Source organism: Bos grunniens, chromosome 6 (genome assembly GCF_055505025.1).
Source record: "Bos grunniens cultivar Pamir isolate PY7600 chromosome 6, Bosgru_T2T1.0, whole genome shotgun sequence".
NCBI lineage: Eukaryota > Metazoa > Chordata > Mammalia > Artiodactyla > Bovidae > Bos > Bos grunniens.
In genome coordinates this window covers 36,194,513-36,211,696 of record NC_141170.1, presented here as the reverse complement: position 1 = coordinate 36,211,696, position 17,184 = coordinate 36,194,513, and the positions used below count along the sequence as shown (strand labels likewise).

The 17,184-nt window shown below is 36.6% G+C and overlaps 1 pseudogene; it reads left to right on the top strand.

Annotated features, from left to right (window-relative positions):
* The first annotated feature begins 675 nt into the window (after positions 1-675).
* On the top strand, positions 676-1,608 carry LOC147370589 (small ribosomal subunit protein RACK1 pseudogene; annotated as a pseudogene).
* The last annotated feature ends 15,576 nt before the right edge of the window (positions 1,609-17,184 follow it).

The following is a 17,184-nucleotide window of genomic DNA, read 5'->3' as shown; positions in this document are numbered from 1 at the left end:
CACTTTGGAGGACCTGCAAAATCCAAATACTGTATATATAGCTCAAAATTCATCACCCAAATTGAGATAATAAAAGACTGATGATGGCTTATGTGCCAACTTTACTGGAATGAGGGATATCCAGCTAGCTGGTTTTGGAGCATGGCTGTGAGGGTGTTTAAGAAAGATATCACCATTTAAAGTGGTGGACTGAGTAAACAGATAGCCCTCCCCAATGTTGATGGTCATATCCAATTCATTTAGGGCCCAGATAGAACAAAAAGTCAAAGAAAGTTGACTCACTCTATTGCTGTCATATTGAGCTAGAAGATGGATCTTCTACTGTGCTTAGAGATCCTGAATCTGTGGCTTTTAGATCAAGACTGGAATCTACACCATGAACTTTCTAGCTTTCAGGCCTTCAAATTTTACCGTTGGCTCTCCTGGGATCTCCAGCTTGCAGATGGAAGATGGTGGGACTTTTCAATCTCTACAATAGGTGAGACGGTACCTTATAATATTTCCTCATGTGTGTATTAATATATTCCATTGGCTCTATTTTTCTGGAGAACCCTGACTAATACATGACATAAAAATGAATGGTTTGGCCAAGCCATGGTGGGAGCAGGTATGCGTGTCTCTGAGCTATCCAGCTCCATTCTTGTCTCTGTCACAACATCCATACCCTCCATTGCCATGACTGAACAGATGATGCACATGGCACCCTCAAGGGCCACAATGACTGGATGACCCAGATTCGCTACTACTCCCAGTTTCCAGACATGATATTCTCTGCCCCTGGGGACAAGACCATTGTTATGTGGAAGCTGACCAGAGATGAGATGAACTATGTTTTTCCAGAGTGTGCTCTTTGGGGTCACTCTCACTTTGTTAGTGGTAATCTCCTCAGATGGCCAATTTGCCGTCTCAGGATCTGGGGATGGAACTCTTTACCTCTGGGATCTCACAATGGGCACCAAGATGCACCACACCAAAGATGTGCTGAGTGTGGCCTTTTCTGACAACTGGCAAATTGCCTCTGGCTCCTGAGACAAAACCATCAAACTATGGAATATTTCAGGTGTATGTAAATATACTTTCCAGAATGAGAGTCAATCAGAGTGAGTGTCTTGTGTCAGTTTCTTGCCCAACAACAGCAATCCCATCATTCTTTCCTGTGGCTGGGACAAACTGGTCAAGGTATGGAACTTTGCAAACTGTAAGCTGAAGCCCAGCTACATCGGCCACACAGGCTCCCTGAACATTGTGACCATCTCTCCAGATGGATCTTTCTGCGCTTCTGGAGGCAAGGATGGATAGGCCATGTTGTGAGATCTGAATGAAGGCAAGCACCTTTATACACTAGATGGTGAGAACATCATCAGCGCCCTGTGCTTCAGTACCAACCACTATTGGCTCTGTGCTGCCATGGGCCCTAGCATTAAAATCTGGGACTTGGAGGCAAAATCACTATAGATGAACTGAAGCAAGACATTATTGGTACCAGCAGCAAGACAGAGTCTTCCCAGTGTATCTCTCTGGCTTGGGTCTGCTGATGGCCAGATACTGTTTGTTGGCTACATGTACAGCCAAGTGTGCATGTGGCAGGTAACCATTGGCACCTTCTAGAAACAAACATAGAAGAGTTTAAAAATTTTTTAAAAAGAAAAGAAAAAAGTTGGCTTTCTGGAAAAAAAATGAATGGTTAGGAAAGGATATTATATATTTTGGTTTGGAGGGGATTTTATGACTATTTTTGTTTTCATTCTATTTGGATAGAACTATGTATCTGTTCAGGGTAGTGTATATTGATGAATGTAATTATGGAGGAAAATGTTATTTATCCCTCTTTAACCCCATGCTGAAAATGTGGAGCTCAAAATGGGACTACTCTTAAAATGTAATATGAGTTCTTTGCAGTTGGAAGGGACTGAAAAGGGAAATTTAATGAACTAGTGTGGTGTCTGGAAACCATACAGATTGAAATAAAGATAGTTTTGCTGAGGAGCTGGAATTCTTCAAGTTTTTTAGGCCAAAATGACATGTGAAAAATTTCAAAGTTTCAAACATAAAGTGCAGGGCTAGAGGGATATACACTGCAAGAGGCAGTCTATGCAGAAGGTACTACCTGAAAACCATGTGCCAAGACAGAAAATAGAAGGCAATATTTTTTTAAAACCTAGTTGAGAGTAGACATTTTTAGTCAAGGAAACAGCAGGTGCTAAACCTAAAAATTGGACTGCTCTAGAAAAACAGGTTTTTACCTGTAACTGAGTGGTAGGGAATCCATCTGCAATGCAGGAGTCACAGGTTCGACCCCTGGGGAAGGAAGGTCTCTTGGAGAAGGAAATGGCAACCCATTCCAGTACTCATGCCTGGAAAGTCCTATGGACAGAGGAGGCTTGCAGGCTACAGTCCACACAGTCTGAAAAGAGTCAGACATGATTTAAGTGACTAAACAACAACAGGAAAACATATCCACAACAGCTCTTGAGAGAAAATCAGTTGTGAGCATATAAACAAACAATAATGTGTTAGAACATTTCATGATAGTACCAGCAAGTTATAACCTTCCTGATTCTCTAAAGACAAGATACAGAAGTGTAGGTTTAAGTCTGGCAAAGAAAAATATAGAAAATCACTTTAATCAGATAGTATAGATTTCTGTCTACTAAGATCCAGACAGAACAGGAAGGAGAAATGCAAAGAGTAAACGTCTTTTAATTTCATGGCTGCAATCACCATCGGCAGTGATTTTGGAGCCCAAAAATAAAGTCTGACACTATTTCCACTGTTTCCCCATCTATTTTCCATGAAGTGGTGGGACCAGATGCCATGATCTTAGTTTTCTGAATGTTAAGCTTTAAGCCAACTTTTTCACTCACCTCTTTCACCTTCATCAACAGGCTCTTTAGTTCTTCTTCACTTTCTGCCATAAGGGTGGTGTTATCTGCATATCTGAGGTTATTGATATGTCTCCCAGCATTCTTGATTCCAGCTTCTGCTTCCTCCAGCCCAGCATTTCTCATGATGTACTCTGCATAGAAGTTAAATAAGCAGGGTGACAATATATAGCCTTTACGTACTCCTTTTCCTATTTGGAACCAGTCTGTTGTTCCATGTCCAGTTCTAACTGTTGCTTCCTGACCTGCATACAGGTTTCTCAAGAGGCAGGTCAGGTGGTCTGGTATTCCCAGCTCTTTCAAAAATTTCCACAGTTTATTGTGATCCACACAGTCAAAGGCTTTGTCATAGTCAATAAAGCAGAAATAGATGTTTTTCTGGAACTCTCTTGCTTTTTTGATGATCCAGTGGATGTTGGCAATTTGATCTCTTGTTCCTCTACCTTTTCTAAAACCAGCTTGAACATCTGGAAGTTCACGGTTCACGTTTTGCTGAAGCCTGGCTTGGAGAATTTTAAGCATTACTTTACTACTGTGTAAGATGAGCAGAATTGTGCGGTAGTTTGAGCATTCTTTGGCATTGCCTTTCTTTGGGATTGGAATGAAAACTGACCTTTTGCAGTTCTGTGGCCACTGCTGAGTTTTCTAAATTTGCTGGCATATTGAGTGCAGCACTTTCACAGCATCATCTTTCAGGATTTGAAATAGCTCCACTGGAATTCCATCACCTGCACTACCTTTGTTCATAGTAATGCTTCCTAAGGCCCACCTGACTTCACATTCCAGGATGTCTGGCTCTAGGGGAGAGATCATACCATTGTGATTATCTGGGTCATGAAGATCTTTTTTGTACAGTGTTTCTGTGTCTTCTTGCCACCTCTTCTTTATATCTTCTGCTTCTGTTAGGTCCCTACCATTTCTGTCCTTTTTTGATCCATCTTTGCATGAAATAAATGTATTAGATATTATATAATATATGTTATAATATATATTATATAGCAATTATATAGTATATAATATATGTATTCAGTTCAGTTCAGTCACTAAGTCATGTCTGACTCTTTGCAACCCCATGAATCACAGGACATCAGGCCTCCCTGTCCATCACCAACTCCCGGAGTTCACTCAAACTCATGTCCATCAAGTCGGTGATGCCATCCAGCCATCTCATCTTCTGTTGTCCCCTTCTCCTCCTGCCCCCAGTCCCTCCCAGCATCAGGGTCTTTTCCAATGAGTCAACTCTTCACATGAGGTGGCCAAAGTATTGGAGTTTCAAGAAATAAATGAATGTATTTAAGAATGCATTACATTGTTTGCTTTTCTAGTAGGTGCTAATGTGACAGTTGTATTTTAAACCCTTCCCCCAAAAGGGCGAGTTAGTAAAAAGTGTTTGTTTTAGGTATATAACTGCTCTATACATTTCATTTCATTTTTGAAAGTGATTTCTCCTTTTAAAAAAGACTTTAGATAGTCACATAATGCAAAATATGTGTGTGTGTGTGTGTGTGTATGGGTACACACAAATGGGTACACACAAATAGGTACACACAAACGTTTTCTATGAGCTGTTCTGTATTGGAGTAATTCCCTGATGTTTTGAATGTAAGAGTGTTGCCTTTAACTTAATATTAACACAACGTTGCACTATTAAAGTCTGCTTTCCAGGTCAGTTAATTAAATTGTTAGATTTCCTATTTTTAACTTATTCTTTTTTTTAATAATAGTCTTTTTTCAAAACTTTTTATTTTATATTGAAGTATATCCAATTAACAACATTGTGATATTTTCAATGGACAGCAAAGGGACTCAGCCATAAATATACATGTATCCATTTTCCCTGAAAACACTCCCCCATCCAGGCTGCCAAATAACATTGAGCAAATTTCCCTGTGCTATGCATTAGGTCCTTGTTGGTTATCCTTTTTATGTATAGCAGTGTGTATATGTGATTGCAGACTCCCTAACTATCCCTTCCCCCAATCCTTCCTCCTGGAAACCAAAAGTTCATTCTCTAAGTCTGTGAATCTCTTTCTGTTTTGTAAATAAGTTCACTTCTACCATTTCATTTTCCAAGGATGTCATATGACATTTCTCCTTCTCTTTATGATTTTCTTAATTCAAATGGCCAAATCCATGTCTCTGAAGTTCTCATCCATTGCTCTTAGCAGGCTACCGAAGTTGCGAAGTTACTGATGAAGGTTTTTACAGCATATCAAATATGGGCAAAAAAGCAAAATGGCTGTCTGAGGAGGCCTTACAAATAGCTGCGAAAAGAAGGGAAGTGAAAAGGAAAGAGAAAAGGAAAGATACACCCATTTGAATATAGAGTCCAAAGAATAGCAAGCAGAGATAAGAAAGCCTTCCTCAGCAATCAATGCAAAGAAATAGAGGAAAACAACAGAATGGGAAAGGCTAGAGATTTCTTCAAGAAAATTAGAGATACCAAGGGAACATTTCATGCAAAGATGGGCTCAATAAAGGACAGAAATGGTAGGGACCTAACAGAAGCAGAAAATATTAAGAAGAGGTGGCAAGAATACACAGAAGCACTGTACAAAAAAGATCTTCACCACCCAAATAATCATGATAGTGTGATCTCTACCTAGAGCCAGACATCCTGGAATGTGAAGTCAAGTGGGCTTTAGGAAGCATCACTATGAACAAAGCTATTGTTCCAGTTGAGCTATTTCAAATCCTGAAAGATAATGCTGTTGAAGTGTGCACTCAATATGCCAGCAAATTTGGAAAACTTAGCAGTGGCCACAGGACTGGAAAAGTTCAGTTTTCATTCCAATCCCAAAGAAAGGCAATGCCAAAGAATGCTCAAACTACCACGCAATTGCACTCAAGTCACACACTAGTAAAGTAATGCTCAAAATTCTCCAAGCCAGGCTTCAGCAACACGTGAACCGTGAACTTCCAGATGTTCAAGCTGGTTTTAAAAAAGGCAGAGGAACAAGAGATCAAATTGCCAGCATCCACTGGATCATCGAAAAAACAGGAGAGTTCCAGAAAAACATCTATTTCTGCTTTATTGACTATGCCAAAGCCTTTGACTGTGTGGATTACAATAAACTGTGGAAAATTCTGAAAGAGCTGGGAATACCAGACCACCTGACCTGCCTCTTGAGAAACCTATATGCAGGTCAGGAAGTAACAGTTAGAACTGGACATGGAACAACAGACTGGTTCCAAATAGGAAAAGGAGTACGTAAAGGCTGTATATTGTCACTCTGCTTATTTAACTTCCATGCAGAGTACATCATGAGAAATGCTGGGCTGGAGGAAGCACAAGCTGGAATCAAGATTGCCGGGAGACATATCAATAGCCTCAGATATGCAGATGACACCACCCTTATGGCAGAAAGTGAAGAAGAACTAAAGAGCCTGTTGATGAAGGTGAAAGAGGTGAGTGAAATAGTTGGCTTAAAACTTAACATTCAGAAAACTAAGATCATGGCATCTGGTCCCATCACCTCATGGGAAATAGATGGGGAAACAGTGGAAACAGTGTCAGACTTTATTTTTGGGGGCTCCAAAATCACTGCCAATGGTGATTGCAGACATGAAATTAAAAGACGTTTACTCCTTAGAAGGAAAGTTATGACCAACCTAGACAGCATATTAAAAAGCAGAGACATTTCTTTGTCAGCAAAGTCCATCTAATCAAGGCTATGGTTTTTCCAGTAGTCATGTATGGATGTGAGAGTTCGACTATAAAGAAAGCTGAGTGCAGAAGAATTAATGCTTTTGAACTGTGGTGTTGGAGAAAACTCTTAAGAGTCCCTTGGACTACAGGGAGATCCAACTAGTTCTATCCTAAAGATCAGTCCTGGGTGTTCATTGGAAGGACTGATATTGAAGCTGAAACTCCAGTACTTTGGCCACCTGATGCAAAGAGCTGACTCATTGGAAAAGATCCTGATGCTGAGAAAGATTGAGGGCAGGAGAAGAAGGGTACGACAGAAGACGAGATGGTTGGATGCCATTACCAACTCAATGGACATGGGTTTGCATGGATTCTGGGAGTTGGTGATGGACAGGGAGGCCTGGTGTGCTGCATTTCATGGGGTCACAAAGAATCGGACACGACCAAGAGACTCAACTCACCTGAACTGAAATGCTGACTCTGAGATGTTTGGCTTTTCCAGTGAAAATAAAAATAAACATAAGAAAATAGAATAGTCATTGGACATTTTATAAAGAACACAATTTCTTCTGGGAAAACAATGAAATTATCAGAAAGTAATTTAATATTCAGATTTAAATAATAACCATGGAATGTGATATTTTACTATCTTCTTTTGAATTATTCTATTCATGTGTTTTCATACATTCATGTGTTTACCTCCTAGATGGACTAGGATACTGGCAATTATTAGTTTTATTAGTTTTCTTTTTTAAATGTTTATTCATATGTTTATAGATTTTCATAAATAATCTGCTAATTTTCCAATGAAAATTTAGAATTTTTCAGTTTGCCCTGACAATAGAAGACCTTTTCCAAATGTTTTCAATACATTGGACTGTCAAAATTTCATCAAGAACAACTGACAATCAGCAATAAAATCAACTTTAATTTCTCCAAAATTATCTGGTTCTTTCCTGACTCCCCAGATAGTAGCAACTTAAACATTTCAATTAGTTGTTAGGCTTGGAAGGATAACAAGCTTTCTTTGAACTCCCAGATTCCATTATCCCAGCTGATAGAAGCATACACTCATTCTTACACAGTGAAATTAATCACTGTTTCACTATTTTGCTGACTTTCTTGCTGACCGTGAGTATTGCAGGATGTATCTTGTATGTCCACACACTTTGCAAGCAGAAGCACTTAATGACTTTGTTCCAGACTGTTTTCAAGGACATTTATATAGATAGCATCCTTGAAAGATTACGATAACATCTCCTTTCAATTCAAAGGACAGGTTTTCTTTAAGTATAAGAAAGATAATGTCTCCATTGGAGCAAAGGTCAGGTAGGATTATTGAACATTATATAAACTCAGGGTTTCTCTCCCATTTATAGCACACTGTTTGTGTGTTTTTCTTCAGAAAAATGAAGATGGCTCTTCATACTTAACAGCCAAAGTACTTCTGAATATAATGTTGGTTTACCTTCCTAAGATCTATGAAATTATCAGGATTGTTTCATCTATTTCACTGCTATGGACATAGCCTCAGGAAGAGTAAATTATATTCTAATTATAAAGTAAATTATCTGGGTGTTAATCACAGCTATTTCACCTTCCCAAAACTCAGTACTTAAATTAAATTTGGAATTTCATTGTAATAAATACACATACATGAACTAGGTAATTAAAAGTTAAAACTCTTTTCTTCCTTTCAAGCAGTCACTTAATTTTTAACCTCCAAGCTAACATCTCTGCCAGTTCTTTTTTATTGAGGAGATAATTTAGACTCATACAAGTATATATTTAAATTTAAATACTTTTATAATTGGGCTTCCCTACTAGCTCAGATGGTAAAGCATCCATCTGCAATGAAGGAGACCTGGGTTCTATCTCTGGGTAGGGAAGGTCACCTGAAAAAGGAAATGGCAAGCCTCTCTAGTGTTCTTGCCTGGATAATTCCATGGACAGAGGAGCCTGGCGGGACACAGTCCATGGGGTCACAAAGAGTTGCTATGACTGAGAGAGTAACAGACATATTTTAATAATAATATTAGCATTTAATATACTCAGTTATTCACCTGTCTTCTTTTCACTTAATTATATATTTACATATTGTTATTTAAAAAAAGAATTCGTTCAGGAAAGCACTCTGGGCATTTTGAATTAAAAAAAATAAAAAGGTTCAGGAAAGAAAAGTTTTGATTTTAAATTCATAACTGTTCCAATTTTTTTTTTTTTTTTACTTTCTAACGCTGGTTTCTTGTTTTAAAAATTAGGCTCTATACAACTAAATAACACAAAGCATTTTCCTTGTTTTTCTGATGGGTATGATTCAATTAATATGAACACTTATTAGAAAAAGAGGGGAAAATGCACAGGAGTTTAATGAATACATGGCTCCTGATATTTCATAAGATATCCAGGTTTGTTTTGTTTGATTGTTTCTGCCTTTAAGCAGTTCTCAATTTGAGTATTATTTGCAAAAATATAATAGTTTAAATCATAATTAGTTCACAATTGAAGTAGGAACTTATTCATATTTGAAACCAAAAGCTTGATATGGGAGAAATAATACAACAGAGGTGGGAGTGTGCTGGAGACAAGACCACTAAAAAAAAAGGAAAGTAAACTAAGGTATAATTCTGATCGTGTGAGTTAGAGACTCATTCAGAGTCCAGGTCTGCCAACTACCAGCAATACAAACAGTTTTGTTTTTGTGCAATTAGTATGTATTTTATAATTTAAAAATGTTAATTATCAAAAACATTCCTTGTTTCATAGAGTTTTGAAGATCAAATGAGAACCCTGATGAAAGTACATAGCATAGAGCTTTTTACTTGGAAGTTCAAATAGTAAGTATGTGTACGAAGTTGTATCTGTCTCTTTTTGATCCCATGAACTGTAGACCACCAGACTCCTCTGTCCAAGGAATTTTCTAGGCAAGAATACTTGAGTGAGTTGCCATTTCCTTCTCCAAGAGTTCCATGTTTTTAACATCACCAGAAGATTGTTTCCTTGAGAAAACTACATACAAATTTTGTGCTATTGCCCTGTTATAGGCAAAGACTAATTATTTATCCTAAAAAAATGGTATCTGAGCCCTGGAAAATTAACATGATTAGCATGAAGACACTGTGATGACAACCACTTTATTTAGTTCAGTTCAGATCAGTTCAGCCACTCAGTCGTGTCTGACTCTTTGGAACCCCATGAACTGCAGCACGCCAGGCCTCCCTGTCCATCACCAGCTCCCAGAGTACACCCAAACCCATATTCATAGAGTCAGTGATGCCATCCAATCATCTCATCCTCTGTCGTCCCCTTCTCCTCTTGCCCTCAATCTTTCCCAGCATCAGGGTCTTTTCAAATGAGTCAGCTCTTCGCATCAGGTGACCAATGTATTGCAGTTTCAGCTTCAACATCAGTCCCTCTAATGAACACCTAGGACTGATCTCCTTTAGGATGGACTTCTTGGATCTTCTTGCAGTCCAAGGGACTTTCAAGAGTCTTCTCCAACACCACAGTTCAAAAGCATCAATTCTTGGGCACTCAGCCTTCTTTATAGTCCAATTCTCACAACCATACATGTGATGTGGTTTTTCCACTGGAGAAACAAGAGCCTTGACTAGATGGACCTTTGTTGGCAAAGTAGTGTCTCTGCTTTTTAATGTGCTGTCTATGTTGGTCAGAACTTTCCTTCCAAGGAGTAAGCATCTTTTAATTTCATGGCTGCAATCACCAGCTGCAGTGATTCTGGAGCCCAGAAAAATAAAGTCAACAACTGTATCCACTGTTTCCCCCATCTATTTGCCATGAAGTGATGGGATCAGATGCCATGATCTTAGTTTTCTGAATGTTGAGCTTTAAGCCAACTTTTTCCACTCTCCTCTTTCACTTTCATCAAGAGGCTCCTTAGTTCTTCTTCACTTTCTGCCTTAAGGGTGGTGTCATCTGAATATCTGAGGTTATTGATATGTCTCCCAGCAATCTTGATTCCAGCTTCTGCTTCTTCCAGCCCAGCGTTTCTCATGATGTACTCTGCCTTAAATAAGCAGGGTGACAATATACAGCCTTGACATACTCCTGTTCCTATTTGGAACCAGTCTGTTGTTCCATGTCCAGTTCTAACTGTTGCTTCCTGACCTGCATATAGGTTTCTCAAGAGGCAGGTCAGGTGGTCTGGTATTCCCAGCTCTTTCAGAATTTTCCACAGTTTATTGTGATCCACACAGTCAAAGGCTTTGGCATAGTCAATAAAGCAGAAATAGATGTTTTTCTGGAACTCTCCTGTTTTTTCGATGATCCAGCAGATGTTGGCAATTTGATCTCTTGTTCCTCTGCCTTTTCTAAAACCAGCTTGAACATCTGGAAGTTCACGGTTCACGTATTGCTGAAGCCTGGCTTGGAGAATTTTGAGCATTACTTTCCTAGTGTGTGAGATGACTGCAATGGTGCGGTAGTTTGAGCATTCATTGGCATTGCCTTTCTTTGGGATTGGAATGAAAACTGACCTTTTGCAGTTCTGTGGCCACTGCTGAGTTTTCCAAATTTGCTGGCATACTGAGTGCAGCACTTTCACAGCATTATCTTTCAGGATTTGAAATAGCTCAACTGGAATTCCATCACCTCCCCTAGCTTTGTTCATAGTGATGCTTTTTAAGGCTGACTTGACTTCACAATCCAGGATGTCTGGCTCTAGGTGAGTGATCACACCATCATGACTATCTTGGTTGTGAAGATCTTTTTTGTACAATTCTTTTGTGTATTTTTGCCACCGCTTCTTAGGTCACTCAAATCATCTCGTCAGTCAATTCAGAATAAGAAGTTTCCAATAGTTCAGATTTATAAGTCATCAGTATGAAAACAAGTAATAATAATATGATACCTTTGATTGTATCAGGCCAGGTTTCCATAAATGTTCAATTGTATCCTTCTAATCAAACACTTATATTTAAAGTTTTCACATGATTAGTAAAAAACAAAATCAGAGAATTAAATGAGTAACTATCAGATAAGTTACTTCTATCCTTGTCTTTCTAATAAAATGTGAATTTCAGTTCTAGTTCTTAGGTTTAATCCTACCTCACTCATGGGTGATTTGGTGTTTTATCAACTTCTACCCAAAAGCATGAAGAAGTAAGGTAGAGTGAAACTCTTGTATATCATGCTAAGTATTGATATTAATTACCAATAAATTATTGGAAAAGAATGAAAAGTGAGCCAGAGAAATGATGTCAATTTTTTTGTTTGCCTTTTGTGACATGGTGATGTGACTGCTAGTATCTCTGAACAATTCAGCAAATAAGTTTCTAAGATACTAGATTTATATGTTCATGAAGAGAAGAAAAGCATAAGTTTTCCTGCAATAAGCAAATGGCAAACAAACATAGTTAACTAATGATTCATCCATGATTCAAAATTCTTGTTTTTTAACCCGGAAGAATTGTGTTTTTCCTTATTCTGTGGTGATGGTTAATCCCTGAACACTCCATGATACTAAGCTGTTATTCTTTGAAGAATGTAGCAAACTATCTTTCTTTGGGTCAATAGTCTTCAAAGAAAGTTTACTTTATCTAGTAATACTGCTGCTTCTTTCCTAAATCTCAGCCTTGAAGCATCTGGATATATATAAAATCCTCATTTGTTGTCCTAACCTGTTTTAGTACTGTAGCACACAGAAAAGCTTGCATTTTTTCCATACCAAGACAAGAATAAGATCTTTGCTAACTCTTCTTTGTAAGATGAAAATCACATTGTAGTAGACACTGATCTTGAATTAGACATTATTTTTTTGTTTCAATTATGGAAAATTGCTATAAAGTGAAATATGAAATGCTAACCCTAAAACCATACATTGAGGCCAAAATAAACTTTATGACTCTCCAAACCTTTTTATCACTAAAATTTCTAATGGTCTTTTATGTTGTTTATTGACACAAAATGTTCATTGGAACACTTTTCTTGTTTTTTAGGTTAGTCAATCAAAATATATAAACAAAATAGAAGTTCATGGAAATGTATAACAATAGAAAATTGGTTAATGTAATGTGTTGGTTACCCATAAATAGAATCATAGAGACATTTAAAATGTGTACAAAATCATCAATAATATTAGAAATGTTCACATTTTCAGGTTAAGAGAAAACTTATAATATCAAATTATGTATGTGAAATACTTCAGTCATGTAAAATATTGTACAAAGAAAGATGGAAATTTGACAAAAGTCAGTACTGTGGTCACTGAATGTGGTTCTTTGGATGGCTTTAATTTCTTTTACACATTTTTCTGCATTTTATAATGTGCATATTTTACTCATATAATCAACTCTCAAAACTGCTTATTTCGGGCATATTTTTGAAAGCAATTTAGCTGTAGGTTTTCATAAAAATTTACAAGTTAAATGATTAAGCACTTATCATTTAAAAAGGTTGTACTATGTAACATTCCAATAATTTTATCAAATTAAACTCTCTATTAGCAGAAAAGGGTGAAAGTGCAAAAACTTTTGAAAGGACAATTTAAATTTCTACAATTTTTTTAACTCTGTTCTGACATTTGTTTTAGCCTTCCATTTTGATTAAGCACCTGTTTTTCTCAGCTTTTCTGCTAATCTAATGAGAACTGGTGGAAAATGAGTATAGCCTTTTCTTTTTTTGATCACACTTGATGTATAGATTTGTCAGGTATAGAATTGTATGAGCTTAAACTCTCTCTTATTAACCATTCTGAAATCCACTGCATCTAGGAATTAGGTTCAGTTAATAACCTACTGACATCTAAGGTAAAATTCACAGTCACTATATATGCATGTCAAAATCTATTAAAACAAGTGAACAAAGGGTTTACTCTACAAAGCTTAATTAAACAAGTGGATTTTCACCAAGCTTATTTCAGAGGAATGACTGTATCTAAATGGTGATAAAAGTATTTCCATTAAAAATCTGTCATTCAAGTTATCCCAGTCTATATTGTATTAGAGAATTTTTCTGTTTTCTGCAGCTATGCCATCACGTTTATATTTATGCAAGGGTTACATATTTTCTACTATATTCTACATATATTTAGGCCTAAATTCATGGTAAATTTAAGTCCACAAATAGCTATAAAAGGCCACTTTTTACCAGGTACTCAACAGAATATAATGAACACAGACTAGAAGTTTGATACTGATCACATTCAACTCAGAAAAGTAGTTACGGTAATTTAATTCATTGGTGTCTCATGACAACTATTGGGAGTATTCAACATAATTAATCTCTCCTGTTACTTAAAGTAACCATGGAACAGCCAATGGAAAATTGAAGTAGAACAAATCTTTTTGCTAGCATTGACTTTCATGTGCTAATCTGTTGTTCAGTATGTATTTAATTAATATTAGCTGTGTGCACACTGTATATACCATGCTGGGAACTGGAGAAGCACACAGTAGTCCTGGCCTCCAAGTGTTTACTACTGAATGCAGATATCTGTAATTAAAAAGTCATTATCAAATTCTGAATTTAATGCCAAAGGAACCATCTAAGCTTCTATATGAGCACTGAATTATTATTATTTTTTTTTTTTTGCATAGACTTTCTGAAGAAAGACATACTTAAGGAAATGTTATCTACTTTCAATCATAGAGGGTGCATAGAGTTGACTAGTAGTCAGGAAAGGGACAATTAAGCAATTGCCAAAACATTTCTGTCAGAGGAAGAGCATATATTAAGATAGAGATAAGTTGTTCATGATACCCAAAATAGATAGAAAGGCTAACATATAAGATAAAAGGGAAACAATAAGAACAGAGTCATTTGTTTTAAATATCTGCTACATTGTATAAATTTAGAGTAATACTATGTTTGATAATTTCATATTATAACATTTGCAAAATTATTTACCTAAATTCAATGTTTCTTTTGTGTTCGTATATAACCAGGCAGGATGCTGTATCACTTCATCTGTTTAAAAAGTAATTGACATACAAGAAATTTAATATCACCTGACCTTCACCCATCAACCTCATAGATAATTATGCTTAGAGGTATTAAAAAAAAAAAATCTGAAACCAGATTATCTGACTAAACTTTGTATTGTTTCATTAAAATACCCTCTTCTGTCTCAAAAGTGAATCAAAACAAAACAAAACAAAAATTAAAGCACACATGGGCACACACACATACACACAGATAGAACTATTAAATTCAGCCTGAACTGAAAACTCAGTAACTTTGCATTGGGTTTAAATTACACATAATTGTAATGCTAGAATGTACAGACTTAACTGCTTTCATTTTTATAACTGAACCCAACTTGACTTTTAAGCTTTCAGTTACTTACTAGTCATAAAATTTATTCTTGCCAATTCAAGGTCCTTCAGTTCAGTTCAGTTCAGTCACTCAGTCATGTTCGACTCTTTGCGACCCCGTGAACCACAGCACACCAGGCGTCCCTGTCCATCATCAACTCCCGGAGTTCACCCAAACTCATGTGCATTGAGTTGGTGATGCCATCCAGCCATCTCATCCTCTGTTGTCCCCTTCTCCTCCTGCTCCCCATCTCTCCCAGCATCCTTAGTCACTTCTAATTTAAATTACAGTGTCCCTTGGTTAATATTGAAGTCCAAAGTCATAAAGTCTTTATATCTTTGGTGAATATTGAAGTCTTTGGTTAATATTGAAGTCCAAAGTCATTATATCTTCCCTTCTTTTCTGGTGGACACCTAAGTCCACAGACAGCTTACTTATAAATCTGACATCTAAGGCAATGCTTCTAGAACATTTAGCATGACCTTGGCCTGCTGACCTGAACTGTGGATTAGAATCCCTCCTATTTAGTGTGTGTTTGTCTGACTCTGCTTGCATCCACAGTTGACAACCAAATTTCCAATATGTGGTACCCCTAGCAGGGCTAGAAAGAATTATTCTTTTGTGCATTAAAAGATAAGCTGATGCATATTAAAACTTTTAAGAGTTTGAGTAAAAATCAATTCCAATGTGTCAGTAGCAACTAGACTTGATTAGGAGAACTTGCACAGTAGTCAGGAGAAAGGTTTATATACAGGAGGTGCAGATACAAAGAAAGGAAATTATTTGATTGGCTAAAGCTTAAAGCTAAGTTGATTGTGACAGATCATCCTTAAGCTTCTATTCCATAAACTTGAGGTATTTACAGAATTAGGTTTTGGTTGGCTTACATAGGCCACCACTATATTACAGCCACCTCAGTCTAATGGTCTCCTTATTTAGTTAATGTAATAGGTGTGAGACATTCAGCTATTCCTCCTAAAAGTTTCAAAATTTCCTCCATATTTCTCAGATAGTGGGTAAAACTTCCCTCAATGCTATATGCATAGATATCTCACTCATCCTCTATCCCTGTGGTGCTAAATGATTTGCTGTCTCCCTCTCTTACAATCTTGGAAATTAGTCAGAATTGCCATGTACTTTGGAATCACCTCAAGTTACCTGTGGCTTCTGTTGTTTCTGATTCACTTTGGGAATAAGAACTGAGGCGTAGGGACTTGAGGGCTTCCCTGATGGCTCAGTGATAAAGAAGTCACTTGCAAGGGTGATGCAGCTTTGATCCCTGGGTTGGGAAGCGTCCCCTAGAGAAGGGAATGGCAACCCACTCCAGTGTTATCGCCTGGGAAATCTCATAGACAGAGGAATCTGGTGGGATATAGTCCATGGGGTGGCAAAGTGTCAGACATGGCTGAGTGACTAACAGAACAACACAACAACGATGCAGACATGGTTCATGTTTCTTCTCTCTGTGAAAGTTAAAAAAAAAAAAGAGGTTTTATGCAACCATGAATATGTTTTCAATCTTATGTTAACTGTGCTCTAAAATTCCTAGGGTATATGCTCTTGCTATTGCAAACCAAGATTTTTAGATTTTAAAAAGCTGTTTTGTCTTCTCAAGCACCCAATCCTTAAAATTAAAATGCTAACTTTTTAAGAATATGTCTCTGAAAAGCATTTAAAATAATTCCTTTACATGTTCAAATGAATTTGTTCTAAGCTGTATCTGACAAGCTTCACAAAGCAATGGACATCAATAATTTCTTAATTATAAAAGTGAGGGCAATAGAAAAAAATTTAGAAATTAAAAAATATTGACTCAGATGAAAAAATTGTCTTTATGTACCTGCTGCTTTAATATTATTGTAATATATTTACAATGATTAGATCATTATAGAATACATGAGCTATAATAAACTTTAACACTTTATGAAAGCTTAAGTAATTGGTCAATTAACTATTATAATGACTAGTCAAATACATTATTTAAAATATAAAGGCACAAATCCTTATATAAATGAGAGATTTTGTATAACACATATTACCATATAGTTTAAAAAAAACTAGCTTTTCCATATACCAATGACTAATCTAAAACATTTCATTAGACAATGCATAATTTTAATATATATATTTAGTATATATATTAAAATTAAGTATATATATATATGTATATATAAAAAATGATATAACTCAAATACATGAAGAGAAAATTAGGTCCTAATATGACCTAGAGAAAAATTGGTGCTAAATATGGATAGGCAATTTAGGTTAAGGTGAAGGCATAATGAAATTTAATTTCATTGTCAAACTAGGTTTTCTCAGTGATTGCTAGGTCATGTGGTTGTTCCTTTTTAAGTTTTTTAGGGAAACTCCATTCTGTTC